We start from the raw sequence: 9,007 nt of genomic DNA, 5'->3' as shown, positions 1-9,007 counted from the left end.
CCCCCCCCCCCCCCCCCCCCCCCCCCCCCCCCCCCCCCCCCCAAGCCTTTCGGGGACCACAGATGGCCCTTCCTCCACTCCCCGCTCCATGCAAATGACAACGAGTTGCAGTCCTGATGGATTTGCCTCATGTTAAGGCTGCCAACTCCTTTATCTTGGGTTGTTAAATATGTTCAAGGCGGATTTTTAATCAGGGAATCAAGGGTTATGGGGATAAGGTGGGAAAATGCAGTTGAGGGCTGTCATATCAGATCAGTCATGATCTCCTTGAGATGGGCTGAATGGCCTACTTCCGCTCATAGGTTTTATTTCATAGAATTCCTACAGTGTAGAAGGAGACCACTTGGCCCATTGGGTCTGCACCCACCCTCTGAAAGAGCACCCCACCGAGGCACCATCCCCCACCCTACCCCAACCTAACCTTTGGATACGAGGGTGCAATTTAGCATGGCCAATCCCCCTAAATTGCACATTTTTACACTGCGGGAGGAAAGCGGAGCACACGGAGGAAACCCACGCAGACACAGGAGGAAGTGCAAACACCACGCAGTCACTGAGTTTGGTATTGAACCCGGGTCCTTGGTGCTGCGAAGCAGTGCTAACCACTGTGCAACCGTGCCACCCTTATGGGCTTCAGGAAATAAAGATTAATCCCCGGGATATCTCGGAGAGCAATTTAGGAAAAGGTTGCCACGCTTCAAAAAAAAAAAAGAATCGTGTTGTTTTTAATTTTCCTTGAGCACTTTAGTTTATTTGTTGTAGAAATGTTGGAGATGAAGAAGCGGTTGTTGGACTGAGCATTGAGGCCCAGTGGAGGTTGAAAGTCAGGTGACAAAACCTCCTGGAGTACCCCCAGCAACAGTAGGCAACCCTATTGCCAGGAGGACCGTTATCGTCGGCCGAAAGAGGTGACATTAACAGACCCGAGCTGTCGCCGTCAAGGAATCCTCCCTTCCCTCTATTGAAATGAAATGAAATGAAAATCGCTTATTGTCACGAGTAGGCTTCAATGAAGTTACTGTGAAAAGCCCCTAGTCGCCACATTCCGGCGCCTATCCGGGGAGGCTGGTACGGGAATCGAACCATGCTGCTGGCCTGCCTTGGTCTGCTTTAAAAGCCAGCGATTTAGCCTTGTGAGCTAAACCAGCCCCGCTATGAGCTATTCACCTTGTGAGCTCACCTTGTGAGCTATTCCACCCCACCCCGTGCAAGGACCCTACCAAGGACAAGTGTGCAAAGCTCTTCTGTAGCAGTAGCATGTACTATCTAAAGACAGTACTATAGCAGCACATTACTGCATCAATATCTCTTCCTTCCGTGACCTCTATCTATAAGAAGCGCAAGCAGCGATGTTTTGGGAACACAATCACCTTTCATTTCCCCAGCAAGTCACGCAGCATCATCACCTGGGACATGCATCACCATTCCTTCAGCTATATGCTGCAATTCCCTACCTAACAGTGCCGTGAAGCTCAGTACAGTACCGAGAGTGACCCTGTACTTTCAAAGGCAACATTCCTTCTAATCTCTTTACCTAGTGCACATGTCATTTCTTTAAGTCCATGCCCACCCCCCCTTGGGCGGCATGGTGGTGCAGTGGTTAGCACTGCTGCCTACGGCACTGAGGACCCGGGTTCGATTCCGGCCCCGGGTCACTGTCTGCGTGGAGTTTGCACTTTCTCACCGTGTCTGCATGGGTCTCACCCCCACGAAACCCAAAGATGTGCAGGGTAGGTGGATTGGCCACGTTAAATTACCCCTTAATTGGGAAAAAAAATAATTGGGTACTCTAAATTTTTTTTTTAAAAAGTGCGTGGCCCCTTGCCAATTTTTCTGGCAATGGCCGTGCGCGTGTGGTAATTTAAAGTCGCTTGCGACGTGTATGTGGTCTGTGTGGTGGCCTCCCTCAACATGTCAGCCTCGAATCAACAATAAATACAACCTGGATTTCCATAGTGTGTTTAACCCAGCAAAGTATCCCAAAGCTGAGGATACTAAAACTGACTGTTGCAAAGTTTGTGGGTTCTCCCGAAGCAGAACCTTGAATGAAATGCACGTTCACGTTCAATTTGAAGATGGTCTGGGACCAAGTACTTGACGTCAAAGGTTATGTTTCACCTTAAGTAAGCTGATTGTAGCAATTCATATGTTTTCAAACGATTTGTAGAACTAACAAAGAACCTAATAGAACAGTACAGCACAGAACAGGCCCTTCGGCCCTCGATGTTGTGCCGAACAATGATCACCCTACGCAAACCCACGTATCCACCCTAAACCCGTAACCCACGTATCCACCCTATACCCGTAACCCAACAACCCCCCCCCCCTTACTCTTTAGGACACTAAGGACAATTTATCATGGCCAATCCACCTAACCCGCACGTCTTTGAACTGTGGGAGGAAACCGGAGCACCCGGAGGAAACCCACGCACACACGGGGAGGACGTGCAGACTCCGCACAGAGAGTGACCCTGCCGGGAATCAAACCTGGGACCCTGGAGCTGTGAAGCATTTATGCTAACCACCATGCTACCGTGCTGCCCCTAAGTGAGAGCACGAAGATGCTTTGTGCTTTCAGGATCATTGAAAAAAAACATCAGAAGTTTAGGAGTGTTGGCTGTTGATTTGTGGGGCTCACTGGGTGCCTCTTGTAGGTTTACAAATTGAACTGTAAGGTCCCAGAGGCCAGTGTGGGGTTGAGAACTAGGCCGTGGCTGCTGGGCCCAGTCTGGCTGCAAAGTGACAAACTGCCTGGAGTTGGAGCAAATTCATAGTTCACCGCACAAAAAAAATTCAAGCAGCCAGATTATTATTGCCAGCCCAGTTCTGCAAGAATGTGGTTGATGTGTGTTACAGATTAGCCAGTTATTGTCATGAACATGCACAGCAGTGTTAAACCCTGCCCCAGTTCCGTCCACTTCACTGGAACATAATGTATGAACCACAGCAGGTAGTTGTGACTCTCAAGTTTCCACGAGCCCTACATTCGTACCAACATACGAGGTAGGAGCAGGAGCAGGCCACTCGGCCCCTCGAGCCTGCTCCACCATTCAATGAGATCAAGCTGACCTGTTTGTGTTTCGAATTCCACACTCCCATCCAACCCCCTGATGACCTTTGATCCCCCTGCTGAACAAGAATCTATCTTCCTCCACCTCAAAAATATTCGCCCCTGACCCCCCTTATTGAGACAGAGTTCCAAAGTTGCAAACCCTCTTGAGAGAAAAAAATAATCTATGTCTGAAAAGGGCACCCCTAATTTAAAAACCCTGCCCCCTTGTTTTGGGCTCACCCACAAGAGGAAACATCCTTTCCAGATCCGCCGTGCCGAGACCAATTCAAAGTCACCCCTCACTCTCCTGAACTCCAGTGGAAACAAGCCCGGTCTGTCCAGCGTTCCCTCGTAATTGGGAACTGCCTGTGCTCCCAGCGTTGGCCACGCTTCCTGCCTGGCCACCAGGAATACAGAGCTGCTGGTCATTTGATTGGCCAGCAGCTTGCTGAGGCGGGACCTGCTGGCCCGGGGTGGGGGGAGGGGGGGGGGGGGCATTAAGCCGCCTCCAGCCTATTAACGACTAATTGACTGTTTAACGATTAGGCCTGTTGTCAACAGCGGCCCTAGGGTTGCTGGCGCCCCGGGCAAGCTGAACTTCGGCGCCCTTACAAGTGCCAATTTTAAAGGCCTCCAGCGCTGCACTCCATCACCTTTCCCCGCTGCGGATAGCCTTTTCCTGCTCCCCTCGGCGGCCCTCCTCCTGCCGAGGACCCTCCGTGCAGCCACTGCCTCACACAGACACTGAGCAGCCGCCAGCGGCTGAACCAGACCGGCAGGCGGCCGAGGCCAATCAACATGGCGGCCGCAGAGGGGGCGGGGCCGGGGCCGGGGCTGAAGGAGCACCCCACGTGACTCCGGGCTGCGCGTGGGCAGCTACTGAGCATGCGTAGCTGCCATCAAGCGGAGGCAAAATGTTGCAAATGCGCAGATCGTCCTTAGAATCTTACAACCTCAGTACTGATGGCGCCCCCTAGCACATGGCGCCCCGGGCGACTGCCCGAGTTGCCGGTACCTTGAGCCGGCCCTGCCTGTTGTTCTTCAGATGGGAGGACACACGGGAAACCTTTAAGCCAAGAGGGGTAGAGGGAACAGCACTCAGGCAATTTGCTCATTCCAGGTATCAATCTCACAACCCTCCTGTAAACTGCCTCCGATTGATTCACATCCTTCATGAACTAAGGTGACTCAAACTACATGAATTTGTTTTCATTGTTCAGATTGCAACAACTTGCATTTATATAGAGCCCCTCATGTGCAGGCGACTGAAGCATTTTACAATGAAGGTGAAGCAGATGATCAGCAAACACGGGTTGAGGCAGGGGGAATGGGGCGATGAGGGGGGCCAATCTGAAGGGGCTTTTGACAGCAGAGAGCATCGATCACAGGGTAAAGGCAAGCGACAAACCACAGACGCGGGAAAACTGAAATACAAACAGAAAAAGCTGGCAGAGCTCAGGAGGGTTGACAGCATCGGACGCGACAGGTTAACTCTGTTTCTCTCTCTCCCGGAAGGCTGCCAGCTGTTGGGTTTTGCCGACATTTGTTTTTGGAAATTGGGTTGTGGGTTGCGGAGGGGGAGAGCTGGAGGATGCTGAATGGTCCGAAAAGAAAGAGCGAGATAGGCAAATCAAAGATGGTGTTGGGGAGCAAAAGGTTGGACAAAATCGTTACGACAGCAGAGCCTGAGCAGGATCGTGAAGCAATTTGGGAACAAGGGTGAGACTTTCACCTCAGCGAGCTGGGTCACGGGGAGCCAATGGAGGTTGGAGGGGCTGGTGTAGTGATTGGGGGGGGGGGGGGGGATGCATGGGGGAGGGGGGGAGGAGTCGAGGCATTAAAGTGGGTTAGGATCCAGACTGCAGGGTTTAAGATGGGTGGAGGTTTGTGGAGGGTTGGCAGCGTTTTTGGCAAATTTGAGGTCTGACACAAAAGCATGGTGAGAATGTAGACAGCAGAAGGGAGTAGATAAGGGAAGAGTCGGGAAACAGTCCTGCCACATCCAGCCGTGAATGGTGGTGGACAATTAAACAACTCACTGGAGGGGTTGACGGGCAGTTGTCCCACCCCAGGCTAGGGGGCCTCTCCATCAAGAGTTACACCACACCCACCCAAGGCAGACAAAGGGAGGGTAGCACGGTAGCATTGTGGATAGCACAATTGCTTCACAGCTCCAGGGTCCCAGGTTCGATTCCAGCTTGGGTCACTGTCTGTGCGGAGTCTGCACATCCTCCCCGTGTGTGCGTGGGTTTCCTCCGGGTGCTCCGGTTTCCTCCCACAGTCCAAAGATGTGCAGGTTAGGTGGGTTGGCCATGATAAATTGCCCTTAGTGTCCAAAATTGCCCTTAGTGTTGGGTGGGGTTACTGGGTTATGGGGATAGGGTGGATGTGTTGACTTTGGGTAGGGTGCTCTTTCCAAGAGCCAGTGCAGACTCGATGGGACGAATGGCTTCCTTCTGCACTGTAAATTCTAATTCTATGAAAGATGAAGATGTTGGCACGCAGTTATGTCTGGTGGCCAGGAATAGACAAAGCCATTGAAGAGCTGGTACAACAGTGCTACCCTTGCCAAATTGTTGCTGCCTTCCACTTCACCCTTGGGAATGGCCAGGTCACCCTGGACCAGGGTCCACGTGGCTTATTCAGGCCTGTATTAGGGCAAGGTGTTTTTGGCGCTGGTGGATGCCCCTCACAGTGGCTAACGGTCCAAGAGATGGGGACCACTACCTCTTGGCCAAGGTAAAGGTTTTGCGCCATGTTTGCCATTCATAGGCTTCCTGAGGCAATCTTTTTGGACAATGGCAACTGCCGATGGTTTCCAGCATTTTGTAAGAGCAAATGGCATACGGCACACAAGGACAGTCCCCTATCACCCAACGTTAAATGGTGTGGCTGAGCAGGCCATTCAAACTTTCAAGAACTCCATGAAAAATCAGTCAGATAAACTACTTCGCCAGAGGTTGGCTAATTGTTTGCTGCTGTACAGCCCAACCCCTCAGTCAACTATGGGGGTCACACCAGCTGACCTGCTCATGGGCCAATGGTTGAGAACCCGATTAGATCTTGTATTTCTACATTTGGCTGGGAGGGTGAAGATACGTCAAGGCTCTCAGGGGAGTCAATGGTTAGAGTAGAAAGAGGACAAGTCATTCCGGGTGGGAGAGCCATTTTTGGTCCGGAGTTTGACAGCAGGTTTGACTGGTGGGGGGTATGGTGGCACAGTGGTTTGCACTGCTTCCCTGCAGTCCATAGGTGTGCAGGTTCGGTAGATTGGCCATGCTAAATTGCCCCTTAGTGTCCAACGGTTAAGTAGGATTATGGGGTTCTGGGAATAGGGCAGGGAGTGGGCCTAGGTAGTGTACCCTTTCAGGTAGTCAGTGCAGGCTCGATGGGCTGAATGGTCTCCTTCTGCTCTGTAAGGATTCTATGATCCTATGGTTGTGGCCCGGGTTGTGGCCAATATCTTATGTGGTCGATGTTAACGGGATGACCGTTACGGAGCACGTCACAAACCTGAGGAGTCGAGGGCTGGTGACCCCCAGCACGGAGTTGATGAGTCCGACAATACTCCTGAAACTCGGTCCAGCCAAGGGAAGTCAGGGGCTCCCACTTCTGTTCAACCAGTTGCATCTGTCGAGGTCGGTGAGGCTAATTTGCGCGCTGTGGATTGAGCCGACATCTACTATTAACCGCCAGATCATCCACAGGAGTGCCTGTGGCTGGTCTTATCTCCACCTATCACAGGCCCCCTATCCAGCCCCACCGCTCCATGCCCTCCCACAATAGTATAAATCTGATCCTATTTCCAGTTCTCTCCAGCTGGAGTCTGTCTCCAGACTCAAAATGTGAGCTCCGTTCTATCTCCACAGATGCTGTCAGACCCGCTGAGATTGCCCAGTATTTCCTGTTTTTGTTCCATTGACCATGTGACCGGCTCAGGGCCAATTGCGCGAACCCTGGCCAATGGGGAGTTTGCGGGGGACCAGGGAGCAGGGCGCGTGGAGCAGGGAGCTGAAGAGTAAGATCTGTGCCTGTCATCTAACTGCCTTTGCCTTTCATCAATAAACCCCTTTGTTAAACACGGGACAACACGGTAGCATTGTGGATAGCATAATCGCTTCACAGCTCCAGCGTCCCAGGTTCAATTCCGGCTTGGGTCACTGTCTGTGCAGAGTCTGCACATCCTCCCCGTGTGTGTGTGGGTTTCCTCTGGGTGCTCCAGTTTCCTCCCACAGTCTAAAGATGTGCAGGTTAGGTGGATTGGCCATGATAAATTGCCCTTAGTGTCCAAAATTGCCCTTAGTGTTGGGTGGGGTTATGGGGATAGGGTGGAGGTGTTAACCTTGGGTAGGGTGCTCTTTCCAGGAACTGGTGCAGACTTGATGGGCCGAATGGTCTCCTTCTGTACTGTAAATTCTATTCTATGAACTACTCTTTACCATGTTCGCACTATGAGATCAGCAAAAGGGGGCCTCACGGTAGCATGGTGGTTAGCATCAATGCTTCACAGCTCCAGGGTCCCAGGTTCGATTCCCGGCTGGGTCACTGTCTGTGTGGAGTCTGCACGCCCTCCCTGTGTGTGCGTGGGTTTCCTCCAGGTGCTCCGGTTTCCTCCCACAGTCCAAAGATGTGCGGGTTAGGTGGATTGGCCGTGCTAAATTGCCCGTAGTGTAAGGTTAATGGGGGGATTGTTGGGTTACGGGTATACGGGTTACGTGGGTTTAAGTAGGGTGATCATTGCTCGGCACAACATCGAGGGCCGAAGGGCCTGTTCTGTGCTGTACTGTTCTATGTAAACTACTGGAAACCTTGTGTATGTCTCGAGCCACCGCAATGATGGAGGGTAGATCATTGATGAAGCAGCTGAAGAAGGTTGGGCCTCGGGCACTACCCTGAGTAACCGCTGGCGTCATGTCCTGGATGATTGACCAACAAGCAGAACCATCTTCCTTTGTGCTAACTATGAATCCTACCTGTGAAGAATTTTCCCCCTGATTCCAATTTGCTTCAGTTTTGCCAGGGCTCGTTGATGTCCAGGGAAGTCACTCTTACCTCACTCCTTGAGTTCAGCTCTTTTGTCCATGTTTGGACCAAGGCCAGGAGCTGAGTGACACCAGCAGAACCCGGACTGAATGTCAGTCAGCAGGTTATTGCTGAGTGAGTGGCGATGATGGCACTGTCAATGACCCCTTCCATCACATCGCTGATGATTGAGAGTGGACAGTACGTGGCTAGATTGGAATATTCCTGCCTTTTGTGAACAGGACGTACCGGGACAACCTTCTACATTGTTGGGTAAATGCCACATTGTAGGGTAAATGCCATATTGTAGGTGTACTGGAACAGCTTGACTCGGGCTGCAGCTAGAACTGAAGTAAATGACTTCCGTCTTATTGGCAGCATGATGTCAGGGCCCTTAGGCTTTGCCGTATCCAGAGCCTTCAGCTGTTTCTTGATACCACATGGGAGTGAATCAAATTGACTTACCCCTGTCTATTACTTGCTGCTTCCGCTGTTTGGGACGCAAGTAGTCCTGTGGTGTAGCTTCACCAGATTGACACCTCATTTTAAGGTATGCCAGGTACTGCCACTGCCGTGCCCTTGCCGTGCCCTCCTGCCGTGCCCTCCTGCCGTGCCCTCCTGCCGTGCCCTCCTGCCGTGCCCTCCTGCCGTGCCCTTGCCGTGTCCTCCTGCCGTGCCCTCCTGCCGTGCCCTCCTGCCGTGCCCTTGCCGTGCCCTCCTGCCGTGCCCTCCTGCCGTGCCCTCCTGCCGTGCCCTTCTGCCGTGCCCTCCTGCCGTGCCCTCCTGCCGTGCCCTCCTGCACTCTTCATTGAACCAGTGTAATGATGGTAATGGTAGAGTGGGGGATATGCCGGGCCAACAGGTTATAGATTGTGGTTGAATACAGTTCTGCTGCTGCTGAGGGTCCATAGCGGCTCATGGATGCTCAGATTC

Source organism: Scyliorhinus canicula, chromosome 17 (assembly GCF_902713615.1).
Source record: "Scyliorhinus canicula chromosome 17, sScyCan1.1, whole genome shotgun sequence".
NCBI classification, from domain to species: domain Eukaryota; kingdom Metazoa; phylum Chordata; class Chondrichthyes; order Carcharhiniformes; family Scyliorhinidae; genus Scyliorhinus; species Scyliorhinus canicula.
This window is presented reverse-complemented; position numbering follows the sequence as displayed.